The sequence below is a fragment of the Monodelphis domestica genome, chromosome 7 (assembly GCF_027887165.1).
Source record: "Monodelphis domestica isolate mMonDom1 chromosome 7, mMonDom1.pri, whole genome shotgun sequence".
In the NCBI taxonomy this organism is placed as follows: domain Eukaryota; kingdom Metazoa; phylum Chordata; class Mammalia; order Didelphimorphia; family Didelphidae; genus Monodelphis; species Monodelphis domestica.
Genome location: NC_077233.1, coordinates 30,520,122 through 30,538,317, shown reverse-complemented (window position 1 = coordinate 30,538,317; position 18,196 = coordinate 30,520,122).

Genomic DNA, 18,196 nt, shown 5'->3' with positions numbered 1-18,196 from the left:
CTAACAGTAAGGAGCAAGGTTGTAAAAAAAATTTCCATACTGAAGTATCTCTTCCTGTGGCTTTATCTAAGTGAGTGCTCTGGTGCATATTGGATCTAGGCCATCCTGGAAGAGTTTAAGAAATTGTTGGCAGCATGGTGCATATTTTATCTTAATTTAGAGGGGGGCATCTGAGGGCTGCAATTAAAAAGAGGTTTGGCTGGAACCAACTGAAACTATTCACAATTTAAACTCATTTGCAGCAAATAACAACAGGCAGTCATTACTGCCAATTTTTAAAAAAGCAGAGTGATGGACAGCAAATAGCTCACAGATGAGCTCCACATATTAGGAATTAAAGGGGGTGGAGCCAATGGGCTCACATTTTGATGTTTTACGAAACAGGATGGGGAATTTGCTTGGGAATATAAAAACTGTTCATCCAAAGAGCTCTGTCAGGAACAATCTAAAATGGCAGCCTTAGCTCAGGTTTAGCAAAATGCATCTGTTTAGTACTGAATGATGGCAATAAGCCATCTGAATGTGAACAATTATCCTAGATATTACATAATATGTGTAACCCGATTCCCCAGATGACATTGTTTCTGTTCATTTCATAGAATGTGAGCACCTTGAGAGCAATTGCTCTTTGGTTTTTATGTCTGTCACCCTGGGAAAGGCTGAGTGGAATGAACTTTCCCCCAAGACATGAAGTCCTAGATTCAAATTCTGACTCTGACACAAATTGGCTACATAAATTTAGACACATCATATATCCACTAGGGAACTCTATGAATTACAGAGAAGGTGTGAATTCCCTACAACAAAGAAATGAGAGGAATAATCACACAGGATATATTTAAAAGGCGATTATTCAATTAATTTAAATTTCATTAGAACTTGAAATTCTTTCATTTTATGTTTTAGTAAAGTTTAAAATTTTTATTTTCTTTTTATTGTGAACATCATTATTTTTAATAACCATTTCTATATACAATGGAGAATAAGAACATGAAGCTTCCATTTTGCTTTGACGATCCTCAAGCAAAGACAGATGATCTCTTATTAGGTAGATTAAAATGGCATTTAGACTATCTGGCTTCTGAAATCCCTTCCATGTGATATTCTGGAAGGCAAGGGAACTGCATTTACAACCAACAATCACTCACCTATCAAAACTGATTACATTCTTTCAGGGTGGGAAATGGTCATTTATGAAAATAGATTCCAAGCATTCCTGATGAAAAGACCAGACCTAAACAGAAAATCTGATGTCCAAATGAAAAAATTCAAGAAAAGCATAAAAATTAAACAAGAAAAAAGAAAATTTGAGAGACTCAAAGTAAAATTTCTTTATATCCCTACATGGATATATGATATTTGTAGCTCTTAAAATGTTTATCATTATCATAGTATTTAGAAGAGGAACACATAGGCAGAGAGTATAGTACTAAGCTGTTTGTGCTGATATGCAAAAAGTCAAGGAGTGAAATCCCTTTCAACTTCCAAATTCTATGATTCTCTCATGCTATGAAAGAGACATGGAGAAGAAAACATCTAAGAAACTTCTGTAATGAAGGCACTGTTTTTCAAGAAATAAACATAGATATTTGTATATATATAGTCCATCCTCAACATTCACTTATTTAACTTCCATGACATCAAGCACATTTTCACTTTCTTGTTGGCAACCATGCTTATTCTCAGATATGTTCAGTAGTGGAAAAAAATGAGACATATAATGTGTGCATATTTTTGTAGTAGCTAGTACCCTACTAGGGTGGTTGGCATAATTGACAAGCCAGCTAGAGAAATCAAAGTTCCTGATGCCATCATCAAATGCAGCATCAGGGATAAGCATCAACATTCCTTTCTTATGTTCACATATCCCCAGAACCTTAAGGATCTCAAATGACCTACGAAGCAGACCTCACTGACATTTTATTTCAAATGGGTGTGTTCTTTGTTATAGGAAATCAGCAGGAGCGAGAGCAGGAGCAGGAGATCCTTCAAGGCAAAGAGCAAAGTTCCAGAACTCTGGAGAGTGACAGGGCAGTTTGCTTCTTCTGAAAGAGATAGTTAAGCAGCCAGGAGTTGAGTTTGAGTCTAGCTCTTCTGGGGAGGGGGGACCAAGAGAGATAGATATTCTCTCTCCTGTGGCTTTCCTTGTGATCAGCCTATCCGTGTGAATCCTGTTGATGCTGAGAGTGATTTCCAACAGAACTGTTCCAGACTCCAGAGGACAAATGTCAGTGAGACCCTTCCTTTGAACCCTGTTCCTGCTACCTTCAATTCCTTCCCACTTTATATATATTAATTAAGAGGGTTTAATTTAACTAGTTGTAGGAGGTAAATTTGTAGGTAGAGAAGTGTTAGATAGTGTGTGTTAACAACTTGATTTTGGTTTTAGCTAAATCATCCCAATTCCATTCCCTTCCTTCCCTTATCTTAAAATAAACTATTATTTTAGTTATATTTATTTATTTAGTATACTGTTTCATTATAGTTATTTCACCTTCCTCTCCATCACTACCCAACAACCATGAAGGATAGAGGTGATGGTAAGACCTTTCCAATCTCAGAGTCTTCCAAAAAGAAAGACCAAAGTCACAACAACCTTTCCCCTGGTTTTCAGAGGACAGTCAAGATAGAGAGAGGTTTATAGGAATATGATATATAATATATAATACAATACCCTCACACCTCCATCTGACACAGTGGAAGGTAAGATTCAAGTTAAGATATGTTTTAGTTTTAGAATTATATTTGCTATATGAGTAATACTACAGATTTAGTATATTATAAACAGAGAATATTGTCTGAAATTAATGTTTTTAAAATATTTTTATTGAGATGTTAGCACAAATGGTCATAGAATTCTAGGGAATTGCAAGTGAGAAAAATGTTTTGCATGTTGCCAATTTTATTTTGTGTACTTCATTTTTCAGTTACTCCATGGTCAATATGTTAGGAAAGGTGCATATTATCAAACATATTATCAAAATTAATGATTTGCTATCAAGAATTATAAGCATAAAACTATTTTCAGCAAACTTTAGCAAAAGATCATTGTTTTTGGTGGTCATGAGAACCTAACTCACTATTCCTATAGGTTTAATGCATCAGCATTTATGTTTTTGACTTTTCTAACATTTTTTAGAAACATTACCCCCTATGAAAGCTGAGAATTTATTATATATACATGCACACATATATGTTATGCATAAATATATGAATATACAAACATTTTGCATTCATATACACATGTGCATATGCATTTTGTTTGTTATATAAGTATATGCATATGTGTATATTTCATAAAGAACATACAAACTATATACTCGTGTGTGTTTAAATATGTGTGCTTATATACACAGAGATAAGTATGTAAGAAGCAATTTGGTGGCACATTGGATAAAGTACTGAGTATTCACCCTGAAATCATAAATCTGTTCAAACATGTATGATTCTTCATGACCTCATTTGTCATTTTCTTGGCAAAAATGCTGGAGTGATTTATCATTTCCTTCTGCAGCTCATTTTACAGATGAAGAAACTGAGTCAAACAGTGTTCCATCCCTTAAAGTCCTAAAGTGAGTAAGTATCTGAAACTGGCTTTGCACTCAGGTTTTCCTGACTCCAGGACTGCCATTCTATGCATTGTATTACTATCTGAGTTCAAATCCAGGCTCAGTCACTTACTAGTTAGTTAACCCTGTAAAATAAGGGTAAAAATAGCACTGATCTTTCATGGTTGTTGTGAGAATAAAATAAGAATATTTGTAAATTACTTTGCAAACCTTAAAGTGATATATAAATAAACAATAGCTACATACACACACATATATACATACACATCTATATTTATAATATAAATACATGCATATTCTTATGCTATGTATAGATAGACAACTTTTAGTTAGTTATATAATTCATCCATGTATTTCTATTAACTTTTTATTTTATGTACATATTTCGTTTCTTAATATTAATTTTTTATTTTGCAAATTTTCATTTTTTATTGATGTAATTTTTATGTATCTATCATTCCCCATTAAAGTAACATTCCTACACCAGAAGAAACCCCTACAATAATAAGTATGTAAATCTATCAAAACCACTGACCATGTATGAGAACGTTGTCTCAATCTGCATTTTTAGTCCATTGCTCTCTTTCAAGAGTTGGGAACTACATCTCCCCACACATGCGTTAAAACCACTACTGTTCTCTTGAATTAGATCCCCTTCATTGCAGTCTTTAGTCATTTACCTATATGTTCTTCTTCAATGAAATAACCCTGAGTGGTAATAAAGACGAAAGGTCATTTCAAACCAGCTATCAAACTAACTGTATTTGGGAGCATACCTATAGCCCTCTCCTTCTCTACAATAAAGAGAAAGGTCACAATATCACAAAATTTCAGACATGGAGAGAATTTCAGTGGCCACCTCACCCAACCATTGACTTCCAATGAAAGGAAGCCCATGAACTCCTGAGGCAAAGTCCATTCCATTTACAAATAGTTGTTAGGATGTTCTTTTTTTTAAATATTGTACCTAAATTCTCTTTTTGCAACTCCCATTTTTATTGCTAGTTCTATATATGTATAAGTACATCCCTCCAAAGTAAAGGAAAATGAGTCAAATCCTTTCTTTCTCCTATGACAAGCTTTCTATTAATTAAAGTCACTTATCAAGTTCTTTCTTAAGCCTTTTCTTCACCAGCCCAAGCATCCTTGATTTCTTCGGCTGGTCTTCAAAGGGTATGGACTCAAAACCCTTCACCATTCTAATTTCCCCCTTATGGAAATTCCTAGCTTCTTAATGTCATTTTCTAGACTGCAGTCCTCAAAACTGAACAGACTCTCCTAGATGTTGTCTGACAAGGACAGAATACAGACAGACTATATAGGTATTTGGATGTTGTCTCCCCTGTTAGCCTGTGAACTACTTGAGAGCAGGGCCTATATTCATTACTTATCATGGTTTCTGGCACATAATAGGTCATCATTTAATAAATATCTATGTGTCTACTATGTGCCATGCACTGTCCTAAAAACTGGGAAGCCAAAATAAACGAAGATAGCCCTTGCCCTCTAGAAGATTGCATCTAATAAAGGAAGAAAATGCAAAAGGAAGTTGAAAAGAGAGGAGTGATGCCAGGAGGTAATTGGTATGTGTATGATATTCTGTGGCATCAAAACCAAACAGAGCCACTGAGAGAAAAAGGGGAGTTGTCTGGAAAATTCTGACCCCACTATGAAAGAAGGCATTGAGAGAAGTTTAATCTCCAAACAGAGTAGAGGCACCTGAAGGAGCTCAGAAGGTACTTTATACATGCAAGTTGACTATCATCTTCTTATTCTTGGAAGACATGCTTCTCTTAATCCAACTCAAAGTCTAAATGTTTTCTGTGGTAATCCTATTACACCAATTAAGAAAATTGAGCTTGTAAGTCACTAAAACCCCCAGATCTTTTTTCAAACTGTGCCTAACTGTGCCCCAGTCTTGTACTTACAAAGAAGACATCTTGAAGACACAGAATTCTGTGAAGAATAGTCAGAGGGGACATCAATATTTGAACATGAATCTTTTCAATTAAATATCCCATAATTCAATTCAGGAAAATATTTATTAAATGCCTACTGTATTCCAGGCAAGGATGTTTTTTCACATGCCTACTTTTTCTTTACCTTGGAGGGATTACAGAACTAGCAATAAAAATGGGAGTTGCAAAAAGAGATACTATCTCTATTATCTATATTTCTATGTGTTTACTATAAAGAGTGTTTCCTGATATGTTTACTATAGATATAATTATGATTCCTTGGAGTTCAGATGGCAAACTAGTGTTGTCTTTACAAGTTTCTCTTTCTTTTTCTCTTATAAGTCCATGTAAATCATCCAGTGTTCCTTTTAATTCCTCATGGAATTTGTCTATACCTTGACTGGTTGAATTCTAAAAAGATTGTAAATGCCAGGCGTAGATCAGAGAAACATTTTGAATTTGTGACGTGAGTACACATTTTGTTTATCCACCACACATTTTTCAGGGAAGTCATTCCAAGCCTGTTTCACCAATTCTATTGGTTGCTCATCACCATCTCCAGTGCTTTGGTACATGCCTTACCATCTCTATGCTTTGCAATATTCTTCACCATGTCTATTGTTTTGCTGCATCCTTCAATATCACTTTTGTTTTGGCATGCTCCTCTGATGCTTTCACAAATTCTTTACCATCTCGGGTGCTTCCACACATTCTTCACCATTGCAAATGGTGGAGGCAGGACACAATACACTTGATTTAATAGCAATTGGACAGAGGAACCACTAGGTATTCTGGACTTCTTCTGGTCAGAGGTGGTTGCCAGCCTGGCTATAGATTCCCCTCTCTGTCTCCTTGCCCAAGATGGAAGAGTGAAGATAAAACAGGAAATAATTCCTTTGACACAAGCATTCCTTCTTCATAGAGTTTTATTCTGACCTAAATGTTTTCCCTCTCAATACAGGTTTCTTTTGTGTAAGTACATACAGAGCAAGGATTTTCTATTTGCCTTCTGTTAAGAGGGTATGGATGGTAAAATTTCAAGCAATGCTCAGAAAGAATTTTTCAGTTTATTGATCTTCTGGGCCTTTTTTCAGAGCTTTCAGAAGGCAATCAACCATCAGAGAAACGAATGGTGATAAAGAACACTGTGTTTTAGACCCTACTCTAAGTTGCTATTGAATTTTCCACATTCCAGTTAACTTTTTCCCCCTGGATATATGTTGCTTAGAGAATAATATCACCAGAGGAAAATGTCCTGCCTGCTATTTCACAAAAATAGAATTGAATTTGTTAAATAGGGAGTGTTGCTCTAATCTTCTCCCACTATCGACATCCAAGCTGCCTTTCAAGGATAGCTTATCTGCCAAAATATTATCAGGCACATGATACAACTGGTGTTTGACATTGATGCATAAATCCCAGGAATGTACCCAGCAATATCCATATTCTTTTTTTTAGAAATGAAGCATCAATCTGAATAAAACATTCTTTTACAACTCCAATGGCTTCTCTATTCTTCATTTGGCAAAACCAAATTGGGAGACTAGCTGTGCCACACATAGGATGCTGGATTTCAATACAGAAGGTGAGGGTTCAAATACAATACTTATTAGCTGAGTGATTCTGGTAAAGCCTCTTTACCCATTTCTAAACTTTAATTTCTTCATCTATAAAAGGAGGGGAAAAAAGTCTTCAGTATTTACTTCATAGAGTTATTTGGGGATTTAAATGAGGCAATATATACATATATACACACAAATATATATGTAGTGCTTCCCAAACACATCCATTATTTTCATAGTTCTATTTATTATTAGACATGATGAGAAAATACTGTGAAAAATGTGAAGAGCTGATTTAAATAGCCATTTGATTAGATTCTGTATTAATATAGTCAAACTATATCCTCAAGATTAATACTTTTCATGAAAAATATTCAGTTGGTACTTTACTACTGGGTGGCATTGTTTCTTCATAAGTATTATTCAATATTTCAAGGAACTAAGAATGAGGACTCTTCCTTTGGGGGGGGGGGCATAGGGAACTTCAGGACAGAGAAATTCCTTTTGCTAACACAGATTGTCACCTTCTCTGAAATTGTTAGACTTTCCTGGCACACTGCTAGGTTAAACAACTTGACTAGATTCATGCGATGCCTGCACATCTCAGAGAACCACAGGTCCATGGATTTAGAAGAAGAAGGGATCTTAGAGGACAAATAACCCAATCATCTCACTTTCCATTTTAGGAAAATGAGACCCATATATGTTAACTTGCGTAAGGAAGGGAAGGGAAATGGAACAAATATTTATTTTGTGCCAGGAATTGTCAAGCACTTTACAAATGTTACCTCAATTGGTCCTTACAACCATGTGATATAAGAGGCAATTATTATTGTTATTATTATTTTAATAAACTCTTACCTTTTGTTTTAAAATTGATACTAAGTATTAGATCCAAGGGAGAAGAATCGAAGTAAAGACTAGGCAACTGGAGTTATTTGATGTGCCTAAGGTCACAAAGCAAGGAGTGTCTGAAGCCATATTTGAACCCATGACCTTTCTCTAGGCCTGACTATCTATCCATTGAGTCATCTAGCTGCCTCTAGAAGTTGTTATTATTGTAATTATTATTACTAACATTTTACTGCTAAATAAAATGAGGCAGACAGGTGAAGTGACTTGCCCAAGGCAATAAATCTAGAGTTCAAGACCAAATTTGAACTCAGATTTTCCTGATTCCAGATGCCATCTAGTGGCCTAAGTAACCTAGCTGCTCAATGTCTAAGAAAGAAAGCCTATCAGAATGAGGATTTAAAAGGTTTCCAGATTTCAAATCTCATACTCTTCATATTATAATTCAAGTGCTTTGCTAAAGTACCTATGAAAAGAATTCCTAAGATTTCCAATAAATTATTGAAATTGGAATCTTGGTTTAGAAGTAGAAAACTAATGGAAGTGACTCAGAAAGAATGAAAATTCCAGTTATTTGTTCTTAGACAAAGTTTCATAATCATATTCAATAGCTAGAGTCAAATGAGATTAAATATAGTAAAGGTAAATGTCAAGTGGTATTCTTAGGGTCCAAAAATCAATTTCCTGAATAAAGGATGGTAGAGCCCTGTAAATTTTAGATTTACTCCACCCTACTTGGTCTTTAGAATTTTAGCAACCAGGAATGTATACACCCCCACTTAAGGATTAAGTGTGAGGGAGGATGATCTGTGACCCCTGTGTGCTAGCAAGTGACAAATCACAAACAATTGACTGACCCCCTGGGCTGTCCTAAGACAAGTTTAAGCCACCATATTGGTATATATGAGACACAGGAAGTGATGTAAAGAACTGCCTTTATATATTTCATCACTTCCTGTGAGAGGAACTTTGGCCACTTTTTGTGGTGGTTCTTGACTAGGAGGACTGGAGCATGGAGAATGGAGACTGCTACCCTTAGGCAAACATGTGGTGAATTTTAAGACTGAATCCTCTTTCCCTGGCTTTCTGAAGGTACCAGCCTCCAAGGAGGCCCCTCATCTTGGAGGAAGCCTCTTGGCTAGAAGCCAAGCTAGATTTAATTTTCTGGGAAGGCCCCTTGACTGAGGCCTCTGAACTCCCTCTGTCTCAGGCCAGGCTGGAGTAGATCTTCTACGCTTTCCCTCTTTCTACCTCATTCTTAATTTCTTCCTTCTATTATAAACAAACCACCATAAAATTCGATTTTGACAAGTATTTCATTGAGATTTAGAATGTAAATCCCTGGCAACCACTAAATAATATATTCAGTCTCAACCCTAAAAATTTACCCTTAACAGTCCTGGCTAGAAAGCAATCTGTGTGGGAAAGTTCTAGGAGTATTATTGTTTTATAGTAAAGAGTGAGTTATTGATGTTAAATAATTGTCAAATAGCTATAGTGATCCTAGACTGCACTTACTGAGAGAATTCAAAATTTGAGAAGCTATAGGCTCTCTCCACTCTTAGTCAGATCCTATCTGCAATAGAGCATTCAGTCTTGGGAATCTATAGTTTACCAAAATCATGAAGACAAACTAAAAATAATCTGGAGATGGACAGCCAAATTAATAAAAGTCCTCAATGTCTTGCCACATGGGTATCAATGAAAAGAACTGAGAATGTTTATCTAGAATGAAGAAAAGACTTGGAAGCATGATGGAGGACTTCCTATTTGTTTCTACAGTTGAAGAGTTTTCCTATGTAAGAGAAATTACATATTTTCTTCTTGGCCTCAAAAGGCAGAATGAGGAATAATGGATAAATATTCCAGGAAGGTAGATTTAGGTCTGATGCCCAAAAAAACAATTAACTTGCTAAAAAGTTGTAAAAAGTTGAATAATTAACTTGCAAGGTAATGTTTCTTACCATTATAAGTCTTTAAGTGAGGGTATAATGAAAAGAGGTTGGTCATGTATAGGTGAGATGCTTCTTAGGTCACACTAGTACAAAGATGCTGTGATGCTCTTGGATAATTTGGGAACCAAATCCTCAGGCTTCAAAACACACATCAGCATTTTCTGCTTTGCCACAAACTGAAACATGAGATTTTTAATATTCCTTCAGCACAATCACCCATATGTTATTTTATATTTACTTATCTGGGACAATGAAAGGGAAGAGGATTATCTTGGTCTTGTCTTTGCATCATTATCACCTAGCATAAGATTTGACATATAGAAGATATTAATAAATTCTTACTGAACCTAATACAACTGAATGATTGAAAGGTGATCAAAACATGGCATCATTTAATTCGTTTAATTATATAATTACACATTATGTTAGATGTAGAATATACAGTATAATAATATAACATAAAACATATTATATATAATATAATGATATATATTATATAATATAAATTTAAATCAAGTTATCTTTTTTTAATTAAATCTGCATTTTTAACTTTTTCGCAACCATTTTCTTAAATTTACACAATCAATAAGACAGAAAAATTGAGCCTTGCTTTACAGTGTTCCAGATCTCCAAAGTCTAAATGCTCACATTGAAAATTTCACAATCAGCTTTTGTAAGCTAGTTTAAGATGACTTGGGAAGACTCCTGGAAATAAGGCCAGCAGATCAAATTCAGTGAAGAGTTCCTTATTACTGGAGGTGATCAAATGGCAGTTGGAAGAACAGTTATTGGGGAAGTAGCAAAATAGAGGTATTTATCCTCTTTGTATCAATGACCACTTTGAAAGCAGTCTTGATAAAGTCAATGAAACCCTTCTCAGAAAAAAAATGCTTTTTGTTGTTGTTGTTGTTTAGTTGTTTTCAATCAGGTTGTTTCTTTGTGATCCAATTCAGAGTTTTCTTGGCAAAGATCCTGGAATAGTTTGCCATTTCCTTTTCCAGATCATTTTACAGATGAAGAAACCGAGACAAATAGCATTAAATATTTTGTCCAGTCATACAGCTAGTTAAGTGCCTGAGGACATATTTTAACTCACGAAGAGCAACCTGGCTGCACCAGAATAATGTTTATGAATGAATAAAGATATTGAATGCAATCAAATCAAGATTTATTACATACTTATTCTATTCCAGGCACTTCACTCAGCACTGGGGACACAATTAAGAACAACAAAAAAGGCAACCCTGGTCTTCAGAAGCTCATAATCTAATATGAATGCATGATATAAATATAAGTATATAAGTATGCATGTATATTTGCATATGTACATACAAAGATAGACATATAGGTATATATGTATATATTTAGGAAAGAAACTAATAATGAAATATGGTTAATACACACTTCCTAGGATTTTTTTTCATATTCATAATTTTTAAAGAATTTTTATTTCAATAAGAGAACACTGAAGATAAAGATACATTTTTTTCTCATCTGAGGTCACAGTCCATTGAAAATCTATCCATTGATCTTTTAGGCATCCCTGAACCCCAGGGAAAGAAACCCTGTTCTTGAGGCTCTACCTAATTCCAGTACAGTTCAGGATTGATAGTCTCTGAGATCCCTTCCAACTATGAAATTTTGTTATTCAGTAGATATCCTCCTTTCCTTGACTAGTGTAGCATGCTTTGTAGTATTTACCTCAGGGATCATTTTAATTTAAAGCTGCAATGAACTTTATAAGTCATGTGACTCAACTATAGTTTAAATTTATTTGTCTTATTTTGGGATATATTTTATTCTTTCCTATCTTTATTTCCAATTACAATTCTCCCCTCTATTCAGTAAACTACCTGTAGTAACAAAGATTTTTCATTAAAAAATTTTTTTTAATAAATCCTTACCTTCCATCTTGGAATCCAAGTCAGAAGAGTGGTAAGGGCTAGGAAATAAGGTTAAGTGTCTTGCCCAGGGTCACACAGCTGGGAAGTGTCTGAGGTGAGATTTGAACCCAGGACATCCCATCTCTAGGTCTGGATCTCAATTCTCTGAGCTACCCAGCTGCCCCCAAGATTTTTCTTTTTAAAGAGAATGGTCTTCCAAGAAAACCAGAAAACATATCAATTATATCTGAGAATATGCAATATTCAATATAGTCATTGCCCCTCATCCTCTCCTCTACAAAGAAAAGAAAAAAGTTCATTGTGTGATCTCTTCTTTTCAAACAGACTTGGTCATTTTAAATACAAAACTGTCAGATTTGAGAATTTCTTTCCATACACAAAGTTGTAGTCATCATTTTTTTTCTAGTTCAATTTACTTCACTCTGGATCAAATTGTCGATATTTGAACATTTCTCTAAGTTCTTCATATTTGTCTTTTACCATTGTCCAGCAATATTCTATCACATTGATGTACCAAACTTATTTATCTATTTCCCTTATTTTTTCAAAGATTTCAACTCAGTTAAAAACCTAAAGCACAAGTAGATAAATCAACAACATTTCTAAAACTAGAAATGAAGATAACCACAAAAGATTAAAATATTATAAAACATTTAAATAAATATTAGTGAACTAAGAAAATCAAATCAATAAATACCTAATAAAATACAGAATCCTGTTGATTAACAAGAGAGAATGGAACTAATGCAGGATGTTCCAGAATGGTTTAAGAGAGAAATCAGTCTTGAGAGACATTAGAGGGAAATAAATTGCAAAATTTATGACCTACAAGACAAAAATAATAAGTAGGATTTGAAACATCATTTGAATCCATGGTACAAATCTCAAAAAAAAACTGAGAGAAAAAATGGGAATAAAATATACTGAAGTAAGGAATAATCTAGAATAGAAGCAGCAAGTAATTGCTTTAAAAGAATACAATATCTCCATAGAAGCAAAACACATTGATTTTGGAGACAAAAAAAAAATGGAGATTGCTTAAGCATCACAGATCTCCCAGAAGAACATGAAAACAACTTGAACATCATAATGTAAGAAGTAATAGAGGAAAACTTCATAAAGCTTATGAATAAAGAAAATAAGGCTTTAGTTAAAAGAATCCATACATCACCTCCAAATGGAAGGAAGAAGGGGGTAGGGTTAAAAAATCTGTGCTTCATACTCCAAGACATGTAGATGTTAAATTCACTAATTCCAGCAATCACTCGGGAAAATAAGAAGGAATGGAAATTTTAAAAGTACAAACTTTTTGTCACCTACAAGAAAATAAAAACCAAAGAAGCCCAAGATGCAACCCCTATTAACAATCTGCAAGCCTGAGCCTAATCATCAATAAAAAGAAATGGATTTTTAAAAAATAGAAGCATTTTAAGCAATCCTGAAAAACAAGGGGAAATATATATAAATTATTCAATTTTAAAACCATCCCTAACAATAAAAACACAAGAAAGTTAAGTAAACAAAACAAACAAGGAAAGCTGAAGTAATTTAAATTAGTTGTCTAATCTCTATAGACTATTAAAAATAGAGATATTCTTTAAGACTAAAAAAATCCACCAAGACATCAATAGTGGGACCATTAAGATATTTCTTTCTAAAAATCCTCAAGATAAATATAAAGCATAATTCAAAGAAATAGTAGAAGTTTTAGTAGAGGAACATGCCTTAAAATCATACTCTAAATATGTAAATTCCCTGAGAGGTGAAATAATTTTTTTTCATCTGACTAAATTTCATTTCAGGAGTTGCAGAAACGGGGAATAGGGGAGATGGAATTTAGAGGAACACATGATATAATCTAATCAATTGTATCAAAACAACAAAGAAAGGGTAATTCTGGTAGTTCCTCAGCAAAAAGACTATAGGAGAATGGGAAGGTGGAAAAGAGAAGGATTGAAAGAGAGGGACAAAAAGAAGATATTAATTCAATGAAGGGAAGAGGACCCATGAAGATCTTGCCATTGATTGAGGGATTAGGATGTAATGAAAATATGTTTAATAAGTAGGGACCTGATGCACTAATTCCTCTGAAATTGTACCTCTAAAACCAACAGCCTACCTCAGGAGAAGGAGAATCAAAACTCTTAGATGCAATTAGCATTAGAAGAATGGGAAGGAATGGACCAAAAAGGGAGATTACATGAGAAATCAGGGGGGTGGAATGATAATGGAGTGGGTAAAGGGATAAAAGTGAATTGAACCATTTGGGACACAGGGAAATACCATTCATAGGACAACCTTCCATCCTGATTGTCACTCTTGCGCATTGGTGAGAGTGATGCATAATATAAGAAAAATTGAAGGGTCAATATCTCTTGCAATATCACAAACAATAAAATGTTTTAATTATTCTTTATTCTCATTTTATTCAACTGTATTTTTATAATGCTTTGAAGTTCTTGAATGAAAACTATGAATAATTTGTAAAGAAACCAAAATCTCTTGATAATATTCTATCTGATTCAATTTGGTAAGCATACATTATGTCCCAGGCATGTAGGCATATTTCTAGCAACTAATACAAAGAAAAGAAATGAAATGCCCCCCCCAATATTTCACTCTGGGAGATTATTCTAATATCTTTAAATTTATTTGCTATTCACAGCAATCTTATGAGATCATGTTATGATTATGATTATTTTTTCCTAACTGATTATTTCATCTGTGTGGAGAACTTTCAGTGTGGAAATTCTGTCCACTAGTGCAAATCTCCAATTAATCTAAGGCAGCTGAGTGGTTCAATGAATTACAGAGCTGACCCTAGTGTCAGGAAGATGTAAGTTCAAATCTAATCTTAGACACTTCCTAACTGTGTGACTCTGGGCAAAACATTTCATATTTATCAGTCTTTTAGCTCTAAAAATGAAAGTCATAATATCACCTATATTCCAGGGTTGTTGTGGGATCAAACAAGAGTAAATACAATAAATGCATGTTTCTTTTCTTCCTGCCTCTGCCCCTCCATCCCTCCCTTCCTTCTTTTTTTCCTTCATTTCTTGTAACCCCTAAAAAGTTTCAGAAAAAAATTAAACCGAACCTTTGGGAATTTAAGTGATTCACCTATGGTTAAATAATGAATAGATGTCAGAGGGAGGAGTTGGATCTTTTTAAGTCTTTCTAAGATTGTAAGGTGAGCCCTTTATTCATTATACCATGCTACTTCCTAGTTATTACTTCACTACTGAAAAAGTGAGATTCAGAAAGGTTAAGTGTTTTGTTCAAGACCATAAAGTGATCAAGTTAAGGCTTAAAATGCTTTTCTGTCTCTAATTCCAGTTCTCTTTTTCCTATGCTAGGCTGCCTCTAGGACAGAAGCACTTGTTGTTAAACACAGCATCCTATGGAAAATAAAAGCATTGCAATCTTTTATACAATGTCCTTAACAGTAAACAGAGAAAAGAGAAGAACTGAGGACAAATTACTCATAAGTGAAATTACATTCAAAATGGAATATTTTACCAAGTTTCCCATGAGGCCTTGGCTAGTCTTTAGGGACACAAAACAATTTATTGTATCTTCAGTGCAAATGAGAACTCCTATTTTGAGTCTTGCATTAAAAATGTACAGATCATTTATTCATACTCTTCACTGGAGGAATTGTGAAGATCACTTTTATTGTAAAAATGGTGCTTATGTGATTAAAATTCCTTTTCCCCTGCATTCAGATGGGTAGAGAATGAAAGCAAGTGAATAAGGAATATAACTGGCTCTGATAGATAAATTGCATTTATTCAAGGACAAGGAAAACAGTGATTTTATTGTATTTTTAAAAAAACACCAGAATGTATCAAGAGCTCCTGAGTTTTCCTTCTTCCACAACAAATAGGCACAGAGTGTGAGGTTCCAGGGATTGCTGTCCTATAAATGAGACCCAGAATAAATAGCCAGCATTTTCTTGCAGGAACATGAATGGGCTATCATTCCACTATTATTCTAGAAATCACAACTAGAATGCATAATATTCATTTTACAAAGCATGTCAGTTTCATATTGACAATTCAAGTAAATAACCAAAGAAAATAAGTAGGAGGCTCAATACAGTGAGCACTTATTATTTAGTAAAGGTGTGCCCAATGATAGGTTAGGTAGCTTGGATAGAAGTAACATCTCAGATTTCTGTCCCAAGTTGAGTACAGGGTGCTAGTGCATTCTAATTTTTATAGTTATCTGAATGTAGGGTTAACCCTGATGTTTCTGAATAATCCAAGTATCAGATAATAATTCTCCAATTCCGTTCAATGTAACTCAGCCAATCTTTATTATAATCATAGAACAATAGAGCCAATATGGCATAGTGACAAAGGAGCTGGTCTTGAATCCAAGACCATGTTTCCAATTCTATTATTGTATCATTGACTATGTTACACTGGATAAGTTGCTAAACTTTCTTTTTAAAAATGTTAATATTTTATTTTCCCAATTACAAGTACTAACAATTTTCAACATACATTTTCAAAAGCGTAAGATTCAAATTGTCTCTCTTCCTCCCTTTCCTCCCACTCCCAGAGATGGTAGGCAATTTTTGTGGGTTATACATGTATTATCATGCAAGACTTAAATCCATATTGGACATTGTTGTAAAAGAATACTCATATAAAACCAACCTCCCCCCCAAAACACAAATAAACTAAAGTAAAAATATTATGCTTTGATCTGCATTAGTCTTCCATAATTCTTTCTCTGGATGTGTAAAGTATTCTTTGTCAAAAGTCCTTCAGAATTATCTTGGATCATTCTATCCCTGAGGGTAGCTAAGCTTTTCATAGTTTATCATCATACAATATTGCTATTATTGTATATGATATTCTGCATATTTCACATAGCATCAATTCATGTAGGTCTTTCTGTTGTTTTTTTTTTCCTGAAATCATCCTGCTCATCATTTCTTATAGTATAATAGTATTCCATGACCATTACATATCAAAATTTGGTCAGCCATTTCCCAATTGATGGACATCCCCTCAATTTTTAATTCTTTTCTATAAATATTTTTATATAAGTAGATCCTTTCCCCTTTTTATGATTTCTTTGGGATACAGACCTAGTAGTGATAATACAGGTTCAAAGAACATTCGTTGTCTGATAGCCTGTTGGTCATAGTTCCAAATTGCCCTCCAGAATAGTTGGATCAGTTCACAACTCCATCAACAATACATTAGTGTCCCAATTCTGCTACATCCCTTATAAAACTTATCATTTTACTTTACTGTCATATGGGTCAATCTGATAGGTGTAAGCTGGTATCTCAGAGTTGTTTTAATTTGCATTTCTTTAATCAAGATGGAATTAGAACATTTTTGATACGATTATTGACAGCTATGATTTCCTCAACTGAAAATCGCATCTTTATATCCTTTGAACATTTACCAATTGGAGAATGACATAGTCTTTTACATTTGACTTCCCTCTATATATATTTGAGAAATAAGACCTTTATATATGAGAAATTTGCTGCTAGATTTTTTCCCAGTTTTTTGCTTCTTTTTAATCTTGGTTACATTGATACTATTTGTACCAAAACTTTTTAAATGTAATATAATCAAAAGTATTCCTTTTACAACTCATGATGTTTTCCATCTATTGTTGGTTATAAATTCTCCCTTCTCCATAGATCTGACAGGTAGACTATTCTATGTTCTCCTAATTTACTTATGGTATCCCTTACCTTGGTATAGGGTATGAGATATTGGTCTATACCTAATTTTTGCCAGTCTGTTTCTCCAGTGTTTCCAGCAGTTTTTCTTAAATGTTAAGTTTTTATCCCCAAAGCTGAGAATCTTTGGGTCTATCAAAAACACTAGCTTGCTAAAGTAATTTTCTCTTATTTACTGTATGTCTAATTTATACCATTGATCCACTATTGTATTTCTTAGCCAGTATAGTTATTGTGATGATTACTGCTTTATTATTACAGTTTGAAATCTGGTCCTGTTTGGCTAGCTTCTGTCACATTTTTTTTTTCACGAATAACCTTGATATTCTTGACCTTTTATTTTTCCAGATAAATTTTATTATTTTTTCTAGTTCTATAAAAATTTTGTGGTTTAATTGGCATGGCACTGAGCAAATTATTTGTAAAATAGAGTAATAAGTAAATTAATTTGGGTATAATTATAATTTTTATCATATTAGCTTTGATCAGCCATGAGCAATTAATATTTTCCCAATTGTTTAGATCTAACTTTCATTGCATGAAAAGTTGTTTGTAATTGTGTTCATATAATTCCTGTGTTCATCTTGGAAAGTAGGCTCCTAGGCATTCTATAGTGTCTACAGCCGTTTTATATGAAATTTCTCTTTCTATCTCTTGGTGCTGGACTTTGTTGGTAATAAATA